Source organism: Phyllobates terribilis, unplaced genomic scaffold (genome assembly GCF_046119375.1).
Source record: "Phyllobates terribilis strain yellow unplaced genomic scaffold, ASM4611937v1 Scaffold_10__3_contigs__length_209671492, whole genome shotgun sequence".
Classification (NCBI taxonomy): domain Eukaryota; kingdom Metazoa; phylum Chordata; class Amphibia; order Anura; family Dendrobatidae; genus Phyllobates; species Phyllobates terribilis.
In genome coordinates, this window is record NW_027362770.1 from 150,866,628 (window position 1) to 150,886,661 (window position 20,034).

Below are 20,034 nucleotides of genomic sequence, written 5' to 3' on the forward strand. Positions count from 1 at the left end.
CGCACTAGGAACGGCGTAAAAAATAAACTCTCGGGCTAGGCTTAGGGCTGGGTTTGGGGTTAGGGTTGTGATGGGGTTGGGATTTTTTTCAAAAGTAAGAAAAAAAGATGACGATATGGTGACTAGTGTTGAGCGCAAGTGCTCGCTACTTGAGTTTGCATCGGGTGCTCGGGTATGCATTGAGTATCGTGGGTATTTGAGTGACATGCTCGAGTCTCCGCCCCATATGCTTCACGGCCAAAAAACTTTGCGGGAATTGCCTGCCATGCACGAGCGATCCCCGCATGTTCTTTTTTTGGGTGTCTAATAACCGTGAAGCATGCGGGGCAGGGACTCGAGCATGTCACTCGAGCACACGCAGTACATGGTGCATACCTGAGTACCCGATGCAAACTCAAGTAGCGAGCACTTGTGCTCAAGACTAATGACAACTTATTCAATATGATGACCTAATGTTATCAAATTCTGTGTCGTACCTCTGGGTTCAAAATGTTCGCTATACACCTTAATAAAATCCTTGAGGGGTCTAGTTTCCAAAATGGGGTCACTTGTAGGGGAGCTCCAATGTTTGGGCACACAGGGACTCTCCAAATGCAACATGGTGTCCGCTAACAATTTGAATGGAAAATCGGCTCAAATTGTTAGCGGACACCATGTTGCGTTTGGAGAGCCCCTGTGTGCCCAAACATTGGAGCTCCCCAACAAGTGACCCCATTTTGGAAACTAGACCCCCCAAGGCACCTATCTAGATGCAAAGTGAGCACTTGGAACCCCCAGGTGCTTCACAAATTGATTCGTAAAAATGAAAAAGTGAAAAAAAAAAAACACTTTTTCATTTTTACGAATCAATTTGTGAAGCACCTGGGGGTTCCAAGTGCTCACTATGCATCTAGATAGGTGCCTTGGGGGGTCTAATTTCCAAAATGGGGTCACTTGTGGGGGAGCTCCAATGTTTAGGCACATCAGGGGCTCTCCAAACGCAACATGGCGTCCGCTAATTATTCAAGCAAATTTTACAATCAAAAAGTGAAATGGCGCTCCTTCCTTTCCGAGCCCTGCCATGCGCCCAAACAGTGTTTTTTCCCCACATATGGGGTATCTGCGTGCCCAGGGGAAATTGCACAACAAATTTTGGGGTCTATTTTATCTTGTTACCCCTGTAAAAATAAAAAAAATTGGGTCTAAAGTAACATTTTTGGGAAAAAAGTTAAATGTTCATTTTTTTCTTCCATTCAAAAAATTCCTGTGAAGCACCTGAAGGGTTAATAAAGTTCTTTTATGTGGTTTTGAGCACCTTGAGGGGTGCAGTTTTTAGAATGGTGTCACTTCTGGGTATTTTCTGTCATAAAGACCTCTCAAAGTGACTTCAAATATCATGTGGTCCCTAAAAAAATGGTTTTGTAAATTTTGTTGGAAAAATGAGAAATCGCTGGTCAACTTTTAACCCTTTTAGCTCCTTAACAAAAAAAAATTTTGGTTCCAAAATTGTGCTGATATAACATTTCCCACATGTCTACTTTACGTCACACAAAATAGTTAATAAATATCTCTCTGATTTAAGGGCATAAAAATTCAAAGTTTGAAAATTGCAAAATTTTCGCCAAATTTCTGTTTTTTTCACAAATAAACGCAAGTGATATCGAAGAAATTTTACCACAAACATGAAGTACAATATGTCACGACAAAACATTCTCAGAATCAGGGGGATCCGTTGAAGCGTTCCAGAGTAATTACCTCATAAAGTGACAGTGGTCAGAATTGTAAAAATTTGGCCTCGTCATTAACGTGCTAACCACCCTAGGGGGGTTAATGGGTTAAGCGCTAGCATCGATTGTGGGCATTTCTGCAGGCTGTCTGCTTAAAAAAATAAAGGGAACACTTAAACAACAAAATATAACTCCAAGTAAATCAAACTTCTGTGAAATCAAACTCTCCACTTAGGAAGCAACACTGATTGACAACCAATTTCACATGCTGTTGTGCAAATGGAATAGACAATAGATGGAAATTATCGGCAATTAGCAAGACACCCTCAATAAAGGAGCGGTTCTGCAGGTGGTGACCACAGACCATTTCTCTGTTCTCATCCTTTTTGGCTGTTGTTTTGGTCACTTTTTCATTTTGCCATTGCTCTCACCCCTAGAGGTTCAGTAGCATGAGGCAGTGTCTACAGTACAACCCACAGAAGTTGCTCAGGTAGTGCAGTTCATCCAGGATGGCACATCAATGCGAGCTGTGGCAAGAAGGGTAGCTGTGTCTGTCAGCACAGTGTCCAGAGCATGGAGCAGATACCAGGAGATGTGGAGAGAGCCATAGGAGGGCAACAACCCAGCAGCAGGACCGCTACCTCCACCTTTGTGTAAGGAGGAACAGGAGGAGCACTGCCAGAGCCCTGCAAAATGACCTCCAGCAGGCCACAAATGTGCATGTGTCTGCACAAACAGTTAGAAACCGACTCCATGAGGATGGTATGAGGGCCCGACGTCCACAGATGGGGGTTGTGCTCACAGCCCAACACCGTGCAGGACGCTTGGCATTTGCCACAGAACACCAGGATTGGCAAAGTATCCACTGGCGCCCTGTGCTCTTCACAGATGAAAGCAGGTTCACACTGAGCACATGTGACAGACGTGACAGAGTCTGGAGACGCCGTGGAGAGCGATCTGCTGCCTGCAACATCCTCCAGCTTGACTGGTTTGGCAGTGAGTCCGTAATGGTGTGGGGTGGCATTTCTTTGGAGGGACGCACAGCCCTCCATGTGCTCTCCAGAGGTATCCTGACTGCCATTAGGTACCGAGATGAGATCCTCAGACCCCTTGTGAGACCATATGCTGGTGCGGTTGGCTCTGGGTTCCTCCTAATGCAGGACAATGCCAGACCTCATGTGGCTGGAGTGTGTCAACAGTTCCTGCAAGATGAAGGCATTGAAGCTATGGACTGGCCCGCCCGTTCCCCAGACCTGAATCCGATTGAGCACATCTGGGACATCATGTCTCGCTCCATCCACCAACGTCACGTTGCACCACAGACTGTCCAGGAGTTGGCGGATGCTTTAGTCCAGGTCTGGGAGGAGATCCCACAGGAGACCACCCGCAACCTCATCAGGCGCATGCCCAGGCGTTGTAGGGAGGTCATACAGGCACGTGGAGGCCACACACAATGCTGAGCCTCATTTTGACTTGTTTTAAGGACATTACATCAAAGTTGGATCAGCCTGTAGTGTGTTTTTCCACTTTAATTTTGGGGTGACTCCAAATCCAGGACTCCATTGGTTGATACATTTGATTTCCATTGATGATTATTGTGTGATTTTGTTGTCAGCACATTCAGCTTTGTTCAGAACAAAGTATTCAATGAGAATATTTCATTAATTCAGATCTAGGATGTGTTATTTCAGTGTTCCCTTTATTTTTTTGAGCAGTGTATATAGAAGGCGGACACCCACTGATGATCGTGCCGGCTCTGCGAATGAACCTACGCGATTGTCCCGCCGTGGTTTGCGGGAACGCACCTCCTGCGGCGCCGTACATGTATGGTGGATGTAGTGACAGGGCTAAGCTGCTTTGAGAAGTGGCGGTCTCCACGCCCCCATCTTTTCCCTTCTCTGCCCACTTTGCCGCAGCTGGGCAAAATTGTCGCAGAACGCCAAAAGTCTTTAAAATTTTTGTGGCCAAATTGTTTTATCAAAGCTTTTACTTAAAAAGTAAATCTGACCCTTTTGTTCATTTCCATCACTATTGTCCCGCCTGGGACTGCCCCTAGTCCTGCCAAAAAAATGTTCACGTGTGGAGGAGGTTTATGTAAATTCCGCTAATTTTTTTTTTGGCCAAGGATACCCTGAATTTGACAGGGCAAATCAGTTGTGGGACACGTACGAGCTATGCTAGGAAAGCTGATTTGACTAGTATTTGTTTCTGTGCGTAAAATCCCCGAACACTTGACACTCGCTGGGAAGTACGATCGTCATGGAAGTACTAATAATCCCTTTATTGGCCTAAGTAGAGAGGGAAAAAAAAAACTTTAATTAAAATTGCTGTGCCATCCACTGCTGCCAATTAGACAGTGTTTAAAGATTATAAAGTGCCATCACATGGTGGAGCGGCTGACTGCATTAATTGAATTAACCTTTCCAGCATTCGCAGGAAGAACCAGGATTGTGCAGACATGACGCTTGTCATGGATTATGCCATGGTGAGCGATTACGGTCTGTGAGAGACGTCAGGTTTTTATGCTAAAGTGGTTGTCTGGCGCCGCTCACTTAGGATTTAAAGTGAGGAAGGAACCACTTTAAAGAGACTCTGTCAGAACAGAATGACTGTTCAAACTGAGTCCCTTTTTAAGTGTGTGAAATATTTATGTATTTTTATCTACAGTTATATTAGAATACTGTATCTCAATCAATCTATACCTATTAGAAAGCTTGCAATTTTTACACTCCCTTCCTGTTCTATGCGGATGTCAGAATTCCAGTTGTCCTTCTACAGTTTGACCACTAGTGGCTGCTATTGTTGACCTTAATAATTGTGCTGCAATCCCACTCCTTACCACTGGAGGCTGCTGTTGTGTTCTGCAATGGCTGTTTACAAAGATGGCAGATTCTGAACCCATGGGATCCATCTTGTCTCCTGTTTGGGCCTACTTAAATCTGCATGGATCTCTCACTCATTGGTTGAGTATTGTGTCTAGCTGTTAGCCTAGTTTCCAGTCTCCAAGCTCCTGAACATTCTTACCTAGATTGTTCTCACCCTATCTACAACTCCTTTTGCTAACAATTACAAGAACTTCTACTACCGCTTGCTGTTCTACTCGTGCTCCTTCGGCCACTTGTTTCCAGCAGTACTATGCCAGTATCATAATAACAGATGACTTTTCAGCAGTCTCATTATAATCCGTAAACCTACAATAATAGGAGCGCTACACCAGTGATAAAAATATATTCAATCTTTATTATTTATGCAATGATGCTTAAAAATATTTTTAAAAAAACAGGAGATCATCAGACAGAAGCAGGAACCACACACCAATCCTTTTCTATATCCTTATTAAAGTTAAATAGTAACCTCCAAGACTACATAAGGTAACCATATAAGTACAAATCCACAACATGTTCTCATAAGGTAAATATAAAAGGAGAGAGAGAGAGAGAGAGAACACTGTGAATCATACACCATATTGTGCATTGATATTATCAGTGGACTCAGTCCATAGCAGTAGGACTATGTGTTAGGGTCTATGGAAAAAAAAAAAAAAAATCTGGCTTCAAAATCAAGCACGTTATTCAGCATGATTAGCTATCCTGTAGTAACACCTAAAGAGAAACATGTAAGAAGAGTCATAAAACCTGTGTGGGTCCTGCAGGAAGTACCCCTCATTATAACCATGTCTATGCTGGTAATCAAAGGTAATAACTATGTATAATAGTTTACAATAGTTTATTGCGAATGGTAAAACTTTCTATTGAGGATGTCACAGCTCACCTCCTCCTTCTGTACAATGACTGATAACACCTCTATCTACACTAGGTATCAGGTTCCACCATTCACAATAGGAGATATCGCAGCTCACCACCTCCTTCTCCTGTACAATGACTGATAACACCTCTATATACAGTAGATAACACAGGATCCACCATTCACAATAGGTGATATCACGGCTCACCACCTCCTCCTGAACAATGACTGATAACACCTCTATATACAGTAGATAACACAGGATTCACCATTTACAATAGGTGATGTCACAGCTCACCTCCTCTCCCTCCTGCACAATGACTGATAACACCTCTATACACAGTAGATAACACAGGATCCACCATTCACAATAGGTGATGTCACAGCTCACCTTCTCCTCCTCCTGTACAATGACTGATAACACCTCTATATACAGTAGATAACACAGGATCCACCATTCACAATAGGTGATGTCACAGCTTACCTTCTCCTCCTCCTGTACAATGACTGATAACACCTCTATATACAGTAGATAACACAGGATCCACCATTCACAATAGGTGATGTCACAGCTTACCTTCTCCTTCTCCTGTACAATGACTGATAACGCCTCTATATACAGTAGATAAGGAAAGGACACAGAAACCATGTGTGTTGGCTGCTGTTTCTAAACAAAGAAGGAACCCTGGCTTTTTCCTTTTCTGCTCCTCCCGTGCTGGCCAGCAGTCAAAACTTTAGCCTATGTTTTGCAGCCTACGCTGGAGCATCTCAGTCTCGCCCCTTCCCTTGATTATTTGGCCCATGAGAACTTTACGTGGGTCCTCGTGGACTTTTCTCTCCTGGTCCACTTCTTCCCACCATGCTAGTCTTCCACAATCGCGGTCTTCCTGCCATGCTTCCTGTGGCTGACGCGTCCCACGTAAGTCACACAGTGTGCCTACGCAGGTGCACTTCTCTGCCCTGCCAGTGCCAGAACAAGGTACTGTAATGCGGATACGCCGGTACAGGCCAAAGAGTGCCGATAACCCGGAAGTAAAGCCGGCGCATGCGCACTACAGTACTTTGCTCTGCCCTCTGTATGGCAGAGAGAGGAGCGAGATGGGGGATACGGAGTGGTTGACATAAGACACATCATCCACATGAAGCAAGGAAGGAGGATAATTGCAATGAGAGAGGATGCGCTGGATCAACAGCAGAGGCGCCCATCCGGACCTGAACCTCAACACCCAGATTATGGCCGCTCCCTCCTTGGCTAAAGCCCAGCCAGGCACAGTCCATTACTGTGACCTTTAAAGGATCACAAGGGCCATATTTCTGCTTTCGGGGACCGGTCTCGAATATCTCTCAGCAGGTAGACACTGTCCAACCACTGTTCATCTCACTACTCTTTTGAGACTCTTCTTTCGAAGAGGATAACTCCCATTTGGATTCTATTCTGGACTTGATATGAACCATTTCGCTTTCATAAAAGACATTGGCGTTGGGGATTTGGTTAGAATTAATGGTGTCCTCAATGCTGAGAAATACAGGCGTCTGATCGGCTCCAAATTTATTTTGCACACAATAATCCCAAACACACAGTCAATGTCATTAAGAACGATGTTCAGCTTGAAGAAGGACAAGGAGTCCTGGAATTGAAGATTTGGCCCCACAGAGCTCTGAGATCAACATTATCAAGTCTGGGATTACAGGAACAGACAAAAATTTGCACAAGCCTCATTCAAGGAAGATCTGTGGTTGTTTCTTCAAGATGTTTGGAACACCGTCCCAGCTGAGTGTCTTCAAAAGCTGTGTACAAGTGGCAAGTACCTGGAAGAAGTGATGAAATCAAAGGGTGGTCTCCAAATATTGATACGATTTAGATCTCTCTTTTGTTCATTCACTTTGCATATTGTTAATTAATAAAAATAAACATTCTAACTTTACACCATTTTTCCGCACCTGCCTAAAACTTGACTACAGTCTGAGGTTTCCAATTTTTGTAGATGTTTGGAAGCTTTCGTTTTGTGAAATGAATCTCCATTAATGGCTGGCTACACACATTGGATAGCTGTCAGCCAAATGATGTTTCGGACGATCTTTCGGCAGACAGCCATTACCGCTGACTCTCCCATCCACAGGATCGCACCTTCAGCCGAGCGCTCCTTTGTTCTTTATGGGAAGGCTGCCGACTAACATGTTAGCTGGTGGATTAGAGAATTTGGGAGAACAATGCAATAAGCTGTCCAAAATCAGACAGGCGTGATCAACATCAGTTGGCCGGTGCCCCCATACATATCAGACTGTTGTTCGAACCTGTCAATATCAGCGGCTTTGGCTGACATTAGTCTAATGTGTATGGGGGCCTTTAGGCTGTAACCTATGATTTCCCAACCGCTGTGAACCTACCATAAAAATAGGTGTTTGCCTGAACCTATTGGCCCCTACTACGGCGTAATCGACAGGTCACCTAAGCAAAAAAGTTAATACATTTTTAAAAAGATGTCACTGAACAAGGATTTTACCATCACCTCCCAATCTGTGGAGCTTGACTGTCAGAAATGAAGAGGCCATGTGCCTATTTATTTATTTTCTCCGCACATCGGCATTCTCGAGCCCCGCTGTGCATGTCACTACAACGCGGCCTTATTCTCTGGAATGAAGCTGTGTTGCTGTTCCCTGCACAGTAGGTGTCCAGGGTGTCGCTGTGCAAGAAAAATGCCAAAGAGGACTCTGTCCGTTTGGAATTGATGGGGTCACCAATCAATCGTATATCAACAGTATGAAAGTGCATCTCAAACAGAAAAAAGACCAATAGTAAGAAAAAATGAGAGCAGTTACTCGTACCAACTAATCATTCCAGTTCTAGTTTTCAAAGCATGTAAATCATCATGAAAAAATACATTTATTAAATATATATACAGTGTATATATATATATATATATATATATATATATATACTAGATGGTGGCCCGATTCTAACGCATCGGGTATTCTAGAATATGTATGCGGCCGACCGGGCGCAATCAGCAGAGCGTTGTTTAAATTTGGCGCCAATCTCGCTGATTGGTCACAGCCGGCCACAGCGACCAATCAGCAGAGCGGGGATTAAATGTGTCGCCAATAATGCTGATTGGTCGCGGCCGGCGACCGCGACCAATCAGCAGAGCGGCGTTTAAATTTTCCTTCTATATCGCTGATTGGTCGCGGGCGTCGACCGCGACCAATCAGCGTTGTATTAGTGAGGACCGGGGAGCGGCTCTGCCTGTGCGGCTACTTCCGCTGCGAGAAGCCGGGAGATGAGCGGCTGCTCGCAGCAGAAGTATCCCGACCGAAGGCACCGCTCCCCGGTCCTCCGTTCACACTTGCCATCGGGAGATCAGCTGGCCAAGCCCCTGATCTCCCGACGTTAGCCGCATGGAGGTCAGCGGCGCCGCCCGTCAGGGTACTTGCGCTGCCAGCAGCGGGGAGATGAGCGGCTAGCGCCCGTCATCTCCCTGCTGCATCGCCGCTGACCTCCGTCCGGCAGATGAGCCGCTAACGGCAGCCATCATTTTTCAGAAATCCCGCGTTGCTGATTGGCTGCGGCCGGACCAATCAGCGACGCGGGATTTCCTGGACAGACAGACAGACAGACGAGATAAGATGATTATATATATAGCTATATATAATATATATTGTTTTATGCTTGTAAAGCAACTCACTCAGGATAATAGGTAATATACACTGCTCAAAAAAATAAAGGGAACTCTCAAATAACACATCCTAGATCTGAATGAATGAAATATTCTCATTGAATACTTTGTTCTGTACAAAGTTGAATGTGCTGACAACAAAATCACACAAAAATCATCAATGGAAATCACATTTATTAACCAATGGAGGCCTGGATTTGGAGTCACCCCCAAAATTAAAGTGGAAAAACACACTACAGGCTGATCCAACTTTGATGTAATGTCCTTAAAACAAGTCAAAATGAGGCTCAGTATTGTGTGTGGCCTCCACGTGCCTGTATGACCTCCCTACTACGCCTGGGCATGCTCCTGATGAGGTTGCGGATGGTCTCCTGTGGGATCTCCTCCCAGACCTGGACTAAAGCATCCGCCAACTCCTGGACAGTCTGTGGTGCAACGTGACGTTGGTCAATGGATCGAGACATGATGTCCCAGATGTGGTCAATCGGATTCAGGTCTGGGGAATGGGCGGGCCAGTCCATAGCTTCAATGCCTTCATCTTGCAGGAACTGCTGACACACTCCAGCCACATGAGGTCTGGCATTGTCCTGCATTAGGAGGAACCCAGGGCCAACCGCACCAGCATATGGTCTCACAAGGGGTCTGAGGATCTCATCTCGGTACCTAATCGCAGTCAGGCTACCTCTGGCGAGCACATGGAGGGCTGTGCGTCCCTCCAAATAAATGCCACCTCACACCATTACTGACCCACTGCCAAACCGGTCATGCTGAAGGATGTTTCAGGCTGCAGATCGCTCTCCACGGCGTCTCCAGACTCTGTCACGTCTGTCACATGTGCTCAGTGTGAACCTGCTTTCATCTGTGAAGAGCACAGGGCGCCAGTGGCGACTTTGCCAATCCTTGTGTTCTGTGGCAAATGCCAAGCGTCCTGCACTGTGTTGGGCTGTGAGCAAAACCCCCATCTGTGGAAGTCGGGCCCTCATACCACCCTCATGGAGACGGTTTCTAACGGTTTGTGCAGACACATGCACTTTTGTGGCCTGCTGGAGGTCATTTTGCAGGGCTTTGGCAGTGCTCCTCCTGTTCCTCCTTGCACAAAGGCGGAGGTAGAGGTCCTGCTGCTGGGTTGTTGCCCTCCTACAGCCCCCTCCACATCTCCTGGTGTACTGGCCTGTCTCCTGGTAGCTCCTCCAGCCTCTGGACACTACACTGGCAGACACAGCAAATCTTCTTGCCACAGCTCGCATTGATGTGCCATCCTGGATGAGCAGCACTACCTGAGCAACTTCTGTGGGTTGTAGAGTCCGTTTCATGCTACCACGAGTGTGAAAGCACAACCAACATTCAAAAGTGACCAAAACATCAGCCAGAAAGCATTGGTGCTGAGATGTGGTCTGTGGTCCCCACCTGCAGAACCACTCCTTTATTGAGGGTGTCTTGATAATTACCAATAATTTCCATCTATTGTCTATTCCATTTGCACAACAGCATGTGAAATTGATTGTCAATCAGTGTTGCTTCCTAAGTGGACAGTTTAATTTCACAGAAGTTTGATTTACTTGGAGTTATAGTCTGTTGTTTAAGTGTTCCCTTTATTTTTTTGAGCAGTGTACTAAAAACTGCAACTGACCCCTCCGGTTCCTAGAGATTCTGGCCCCGCAGTCCCTAGTGGTGCCTGCGGTTACAGAAATAGCAATAACCAAAGACTAGAAAATGACAACTTGGACCTAAACTGCCTAAGAGGCCGTCGAGTTGCTTCACGTTCCTCCTAAAGAACCGGAGGGCAGAGCAGAGTGAAAATTACCTAAAAAAGGGAAAGTGTGCTGAGAAAAGGAAAGATCCCAGAGTGAGTAAAGTAAACCACGAAATACAAAATAAAGTATAAAGTAAGTACTGAAATAGTATGACACCTACTTCCTAGAAAGCAACAGAAAGCATCAATAATCAAAGTTCCAAAAACGTAGCATCAAAAATGATCTATTAAAAGTTTTAATGTTTATTAGATAATATAAATTACAGAAACGGCAAAGAGACAATCCTTAGCTGGAATTTCCCTGACTGGCTTTAACAACCACAGAATGTCTGAACATCCATAAGAAAACTATTACCAGCAGGATGGGAAAATATAAAGCCGCACCTGAAAGGTGATAGGGCAGACTAATAAGTAATTGAAAACATCTGGAAAACATCAGGAAAACATCAGGAATGTGTAAGAAATAGACATTCCTCACATGTATTAAAGCTGTCAAACAGTCGCAAATCATGCACACGAGAGTGATTCAAACATAACACCGAGCAGCTGTAACTACTTGGTGCTCGCCCGAGCTTACTTGGCGAAAGGGTTAACAAAACATACTCGCTCATCACTAATTAAGAGGCTTTTTGCCTCACTCTCCACCTGGTCCTGTCCTCAAGATTGGTGTGAAAAAAGTCTTCTAGATTTTTGCTGGTCAGTTGTGAGCTTTATAGTATAGATTTGGACCAAAGGAACAGAGTCATCTCATTGTTATCAGAGGGAAGCCAAGGTAAAGGGAACCTGTCACACTGAACATGGAGTCTGATCTGCCGGCAACAGGGGGAGTTGAGCAGAATAATATATAGCTTTGCTGTTTCAGTACTTAAGAGTCCAGTAGGTGGAGCTAGTTGGTGATTGACAAGCCTGTATGGCAGTCCCACTGGACTCCTAATCTCCTAATCATAGAGTGAGGATTTAAAAGTTATATTGAAATCTACTCTGGTCTCTTTGTTCTATAACTTGATCCCCATAGATCATATGTATTCAATATGATTTGACCCACCACCATTTGTGGCGGTTCGACACCTGGCGCTGCCACCGATCAGCCGTTACCAGCTCAGGCCAGATGTAAACAGAGCACAAAGTCAGAAAAGCACAGCTCTGTACAATGTTTAGTTGTTCCTTGATGTTACTCCATGTAAGCTCCCATTCACTTAAATTGGACCTGAGTTGCAGTACCCGGGAGTGGCCACTAAGATGTGTACTGAGCTGAGCAGTTTTTGCCCTGTATACTGTTTAACAGTATATGTTTTACCCACTAGACACTGTAACGAGCAATAAAAGGACGAGACGGCACACAATCAAACTGAACAGCAGATAAATTATTAACACAACCATAACTTTAGCTAAATACTAATTTAGTCCCCGCTCTTCCGTTTTCAGCGACGCACTTTGAAAATGCACTCGGTAATTATTGTAATTAATGGAAGTCCTATTAATTCTGCAGGGAAATTTTTGCCCATAAATATTACATCGGCCTCCTAACGCGCGCCTTGTTTTTATGCTTTTTCAGCTTTATGTTTTAGAAGTCTCTTTGTTGCTCCGTTAACCCTGCAATTCTAAGAGGGGGAATTATTTATTAAAAGTGGCTGATGGTGACCATGCTAATGACTTACAAGGGGTCGGGATGCATTTACAATGCATTTCGCTGACACACAAGTAGACTCTTTTATGAGGCCCTAGGGTTTTTTTGGGGATGTTTTGTATGTGACTCTACTTTCAAGTAACTTTTCAAAGTAAGCTGTCCTGTATATGTACGTGAGGGATATCACTAACTTTAGCCATTAAATGACTTGTATCCTGCATTTTCACCAGTTTTTTCTTCTGTACTCTCTGTCTTTTAATATGCAGTTGACGCTAAGCTGGTGAAGGGGAGAATAGCTGCTATCATTTCTTCAATACACAGTACAGAGGGATGAATTTCTGCTTTTAATTCCTTAGCAAACACAGAGAGAAGCAGCAGAATGGAGGACATTATACAGTAGTTCTGAGATATGTAGCTGTGAATCCAGCTCTAAGAAAGTCAAAGACTTGTTATTTAACTTTGACAAAGATTGCTGGATAGTGATAGAAACACACAGCTTTTCTGGTTTTCTGCTCCATGTCATGTCTTCTTGGAGGAATTTTTAAATTACCAATAAAGTGTAATTTTAGTCAGGTGCTGGAATACTTTCTTTTTCTGCCACACAGAGAGAAGCAGCAGAAGCATGGAGGACATTAAACAGCAGTCCTGAGATATGTAGCTGTGAATCCAGCTCAAGGACTCATTAGAAAGCGTATCATAAGCTTTCTCTGAATCCCTCTGCTTCTTTTCTTACTCTGCTTCTCTCCCTCCCTCTCCTTTAAAATATAATAAGCTGAGTAACCTGACGTCTTACTTAGCTCTCAAGAAGGAGTTTAGCTGTTTTGGATGATAAATTCAGAAGGCAAGGAGAAGGGAAAGAAGTGGCTCATAAGTGAAGAAAGAAGCAGAATTATTTCGTAAGATATTCCAGAGACAAGTAGAAGGGAAAGAAATGGTTTATAATCAGGGGTGGATTAAGAGTAGCAAGGGCCCTGGGCAGTTTAGAAGGCGCCCCCCCCCCCCCCCCCACACACACACCTGATGTATCACGTGACATGTCACATGATCCCCTGTGATGGATCATGTGATAGTTCACGTGAAATTAATTTGGCACAATGTTAATTATAATAATTTTTTTTAGGCTGTGTGCCCACTATGCGTTTTTTAAGCGTTTCCGCAGCGGCAATTCCGCTGCAGAAATGCTTAAAAAACGCTTGGTAGTAGGTCTGCCATGTTCCCCAATGATAATCCGCATGTGCTGTGCACATGCTGCGGAAATTTCCGCTGCGGATTATCATTGCGGAAAAATCCGCAGCATTACCAATTATTATGCGGAAGCGCGGCGCTTTCGCCGCCATTGACTTGCATTGGAACGCATAATATCCGCATCACTGCATCTGTACATGCAGAATCCATGCGTTTCAAAGTGCGGATTGTACCCGGGCTGGAGAAGAGGAGACTCTCCTCCGGACCTGGGTACCATAGAACCTGTAAAAAAAGAATAAAATAAAAGATATACATTATACTTACCTTCTGATGACCCCCGGTGTCTTTATCCGATGCGTTCTGGCTTGCTGGCAGCTCGCGATGGTCTGAAAAGGACCTGCCGTGACGTCATTTAGTCATGTGACGGGTCACGCGACCGCTGACGTCGGCAGGCCATCAGAAGGTAAGTATATATTTATTTTTTACCATTCTTTTACGGTCACTCTATATAAATCCATGCCGGTTGCATGGATTTATATAGTGTGACCAAGTTATCAAGCACTTTCCAAGTGATGCTAAAATCGCTTGTCAGCCCACATGCGGAATTGCAAGTGAAGAACGCTTCACATCCGCAAGACCCTGGCAGGAAAAACGCATGTACAATCCGCATGTACAATCCGCATGTACAATCCGCATGTACAATCCGCATGCCTTTTTTCTGCCAGGGAGATGCAGAAACATTCAAAAAAAAATCCGGAGTATTTCTGCATCGTGGGCACATAGCCTTACATTAATTGTATGACTCAATATTAAGCACACGTAGCCATCTATACACAGCGGGAGGCTGCACGGTGCCATCTATATACAGCAGGAGGCAGCACGTAGCCATCTATACACAGCGGGAGGGCGCATGGCGCCATCTATATACAGCGGGAGGCTGCACGTAGCCATCTGTACACAGTGGGAGGCCGCACGATGCCATCTATACACAGCAGGGGGCCGCACGATGCCATCTATACACAGTGGGAGGCCGCACGGCGCCATCTATACACCGCAGGGGGCCGCACGGTGCCATCAATACACAGCGGGAGGCCGCACGGTGATATTCTATACACAGCGGGAGGCCGCACGGCACCATCTATACACAGCGGGAGGCCGCACGGCGCCATCTATACACAGCGGGAGGCTGCGCGGTGCCATCTATACACAGCGGGAGGCCGCGCGGTGCCATCTATACACAGCGGGAGGCCGCGCGGTGCCATCTATACACAGCGGGAGGCCGCACGGCGCCATCTATACACAGCGGGAGGCCACACGGCGCCATCTATACACACTGGGAGGCCGCACGGCGCCATCTATACACAGCTGGAGGCCACACGGCGCCATCTATACACAGTGGGAGGCCACACGGCGCCATCTATACACAGCGGGAGGCCACATGGCGCCATCTGTACACAGCGGGAGGCCGCACGGCGCCATCTATACACAGCGGGAGGGCGCACGGCGCCATCTATACACAGCGGGAGGCCGCACGACGCCATCTGTACACAGCAGGGGGCCGCATGGCGCCATCTATACACAGCGAGAGGCCGCACGGCGCCATCTATACTCAGCAGGAGGCCGCACGCAGTCACACACGCAGTCACACACACACACAAACATATACAGACATATACATACACGCATAGACACATTTGAAACACAAAAATACATATAAACAGACATCACACAATGATACAGTATCTGCCTGCACACACACACACATACATACATATACACACACACACACTCACACTCACACACACACAGACACACTCACCATCCCCCGGCTCGGCTCCAGTCCTCCTGCTCTTTTCCGGTGTAGCACTGCAGGCCGGGTGCGCACTGCGTGACGTCTCAGCTAGGAGACACGGCCGTGCACAGGACCGTGTCTCCTAGCAGTGACGTGGCCGGGCCAGCACAGGGAAGTTAACTGCTGCAATGCTGGCCCGGCCGAAGAAGAAGCAGCTGCTGTGCGCCGCTGCTGGGGGAGCGGTCCGGGGCCCCCCCCGCCACTGTCTGCCGGTATGTGCCGCGGCGCCGCACATATAATGAGGGCAATCTGGCCATAGACACCCCGGAGCCCCTGGAGGATCGGGGCCCCGGGCGGTAGCCCGGATTGCCCTCATTATAATCCACCTATGCTTATAATTGGAAAAAAGCAGAATTCTTTTGTAAGATATTCAGCAGGCAAGAAGAAGGGAGAGAAGTGGCTCGTAAGTGAAGAAAGAAGCAGAATTATCTTGTATGATATTCGGGAGTCAAGGAGAAGAGAAAGAAGTGGCTCATAAGTGGAGAAAGAAGCAGAATTCTTTTTTAAAATATTCAGAAGGCAAGAAGAAGGGAAAGATGTGGCCCATAAGTGGAGAAAGAAGTAGAATTATTTTGTAAGATATTCAGGAGGCAAGAAGAAGGGAAAGAAGTAGCTCATAAGTGAAGAAAGAAGCAGAATTCTTTTGTAAAATATTCAGCAGGCAAGGAAAAGGGAAAGAAGTGGCTCATAAGTAGAGAAAGAAGCAGAATTATTTTGTGAGATATACAGAAGGCAAGGAGAAGGAAAAACAGTGGCTCACAAATGGAGAAAGAATCAGAATTCTTTTGTAAGATAAAAAGTTTCTTATAATTTCTTATATTTACTATTGAAATATACAGTTTGATGAAAGTACAATTCCTATTTAAAAATTTGGAGTTTAGAAGGAAAACTAAGAGAAATTTGTTCTATGGTAAATTTGTATAGTATCCTATCATATATTTACGCTTATGTCTTACATATAGGTTGTTATATATTTTATTAATGTACGTAATATAAAAAGGAAAATAAAAAAACAACCCCCCTCCCAAAAAAACAACTATATCCACCTCTTTAAAATAATATAATAATTGCTCTTGGGAAAATTTTTCATAAACCCCTGGAGATCCCTCTAAATGGTATCATTAAGGCTGCTTGCTGCCACCTCTAGAGGGAGCTTAGGCACTTTATGCACCTTTTTGCATGATTAACTCCACATATACAAAGTATGCACTGAGCTCCCTCTAGTGGTGGTTGCAGGCAATCAGCATTTTAACATTTTATATTCAGAGCTCTGTACCAGGTAGCAGAGGTCCAAAAGTGAAATATATATTCAGAAAAATAACTTGTTTTGTAAATTTGTGTTTATTCCCATAGTCATTTGGCACACTACTATCGTGTTTTAGTGCCAAGGTGTTGGACTACACAATGTGTTTTGTGATGAGGAAGGTTCCTTACTGGTGGGGAAGGTTCAGTACTGGTGGCATAGAAACAAAACGAGAGATACAACGTATGTATGTCAAAAGGTTTATCCAGAATTAGGAAAAGTTTTTTTCAACCTGAAATGGCCCCACCCTTGTCTAAGGTTGAATTTGGTACTGCATTGCTAAACCATTCACTTCAATGGAGCTAAGCTGCAATATGAACTCAGACAGACCGAGATAGTGCTGTTTTTGGAAGTCAGCAGCCAATGTTTCCCTAATCTTGAACAACCCCTTTAGGCTTCATGTCTCTTTAAGAGATGTTTTAGTGATTTATGACAAGGCAGAAAACTCGATAATTGCTGTTTTTTCCTGCAGATTTGAACAACATTCATTCATTGCAGCCTCAAATGTAATGAATTAAATGAAAACTGCAGAGCAAAGTTCTAAATGAGAGGCGCAGATGGCGCGATAACATTTGGAGGCGCCGACTATAGACAAAGCTGCAATCAGAGAAAAGCGGCGGCGGTCAATTCTCCTAATTGGTGTCTACATTTCACTCTCTGATTCGCTTTTCTTCGGAAACATTGACCTGTTGCTCCTCTGCAATATACAATTGACTTTAGATTTTAAAGTTAAATTTAGCGTTCGGGTAAAATTAAAGCTTTTTTTTCACTGAGAACACAAAAATCCTGATTCATCATTTGCTTATTTTTAAGTCACTTTTCTTTTTTTGTCGGTATTTGTTGCCATTTTTTCTGCCAAATTATTCAAAATGGTGCAGATAGCTTAAGAATTTAGCGCAAAACTAAAAAATGGTATTTATTTTTTTTTTTGTCTTTAACCTTTTTAGAGTCTCTTTACCCCGAAAAATCACATGTTTTGCAAAATGGTGCAAAAATTGGGCCAAAATATCTGGTGTCCATAGAATCACTCCAGGGAGGGACTGGGGTATATTTTGATCAACTTTTTGAAACGTCCCCAAAATCCAAAAACCCCAAAAATCCACCTACAATTGCAATCCTAACCCCCTACCCCACCTAAAAAACAAACAGACAAACACATAAAATAGACTTTAAAAAAAAAGCGCAAATAAAAAGAAGATATAAGCGCCAAAGAAAAACAGGAAAAAAAACACCAAAAACTAGACAAAAAAGGGGCAAATGAGATCCCAGGAGTTTGACTTGTAACCTTGAGATTGTTGATATTTTTCAACAATATTGATTCTGAAGTCCTCAGACAGTTCTCTTCTCCTCTTTCTGTTCTCCACATGCTTAGTGTGATTATAATAGAAACTGGAAAGATTATGAGCACAATAGGGTTTAAAAGGAAAACTTAAAAGCAGATTATGCTCACCTTAAGAGGTTGTGAAAGTCACAACCCCTGTTATGGCTGAAGAAATTGGCCGGTGCAGACCCACAGAACGAAGTAACGTGGAATTGGAAGAAATGGGAATAAATCTGCGCTGCTGGTAGTAAAGAATGTAGCAGGAGACCGCGGAGGTTTGAATGCTGTTTTTATTTGTCGATGCGTTTCGAAGCACACATGCTTTTTCCTCAGGACAAACCACAATGATCTCTGTGGATTATTTGTTGGTGTGGAAAGAATTTCAAGTCATTCAATGGGAGTACAATGTTCCAGGATCAGGACATAGCAAGTGGCGATCTTACTCTGTTTACAGATGAGGCGGGGGGCTTTCGATTTTACTGCAATATTTGGAAATTATTGGAACAGTGAGCGCTGGTCTTCTCATTGGGCCAATATAGGTCTTGTGAGGAACATGACCCTTCTTGAATTCTTTCCGATGGTTGTAGCAATAGAATTGTGGGGTGAGAAGATGTGCAACGAGAGAAGTTGTTTTTGGACAGAAAATAGCTCAGTTGTTGTGGTTAACTCACAGACATCAGTGTCCCCTCTGGTTGATGCACTTGGTGTTGAGATGCCTTCAGTATAACATTTGGTTCAAGACTAAATATATTCCAGGGTGTCAAAACGTCATAGCTGATGCTCTATCCCATTCAGATTCAAGCCTTCAGGGAGCTTCATCCATCCACAGAGCCTGTGGGGCAGCGATGTCCCAGTTTTTTATGGACCATGGTAGAAAGGAACTTGTTGATTTGATATGGAATTTAGTTTCAGCTGAAACATTGCGAGGCCACACGAAAGCATGGAGTGATTGGCTTCTAGGTGTGAAAGATATCGTATTGAAGGATTGGGAATCGTCATCTTTGTTATCGGTGATGACTGATTACTTAGAAGTTCTGAGGCAGTTAGGTGTCAAAATGTTTCGACAAGCGCTGTCCAGTATCATTTCAATTACACAAATAAATTGATGAAGATATTAAGGATAGTGTGTAGGAGCTCAGAATAGGTGGTGCTATTTAGAGCTGCTTTCTCATTAGCATTCTTTGGAGCCTTAAAGGGGTTGTGCCACGAACAAAAGTACGTTTTAATCAACAGATCTTGGAATAAAAGTAAACTCCACAATTGGATGTGTTTCAATAAAATGTTCCTGTGCTGAAATAATATTATAAATGTGCCCCTGCTGTGTACTGTGTAATGGCTGTGTCTGACCGTGCAGGAACATGGTCTGATCATACCACATCTCCTGGGCAGGGGAGGAAGCAAAAGAGTATACAGACAGGACAGTATGGGATCACAGCTGATTCTTTTTGTCAGTAAAACATTTCACTGCCTATTTTTAAACAATATTTTACCTCAAAGAAAGAATCAGCTGTAATCCCGTGCTTTAATGTCTGTATACTCTTTTGCTTCCTCCCCAGCCCAGGAGATGTGGTATGATCAGACCATGTTCCTGCACGGTCAGGCACAGCCATTACACAGGGGCACATTTATAACATTGTCTCGGGACAGGAACATTTTTTTTAACCACATCCAATTGGAGAGTTTATTTTTATTCCAAGATCTGTTGATTAAAATAAACTTTTGTTCCTGACACAACCCCTTTAAGGATTGTGGAATTAGTTCCTCCTGCAAAAAGGTCAATTAAAGATCTCTTGTTGAAGGATGTTTTAATATCGGAAAATGTGTTGGGAAGCTGTAAGATGTGTTTGGTAGTGGCACATGACTATATCA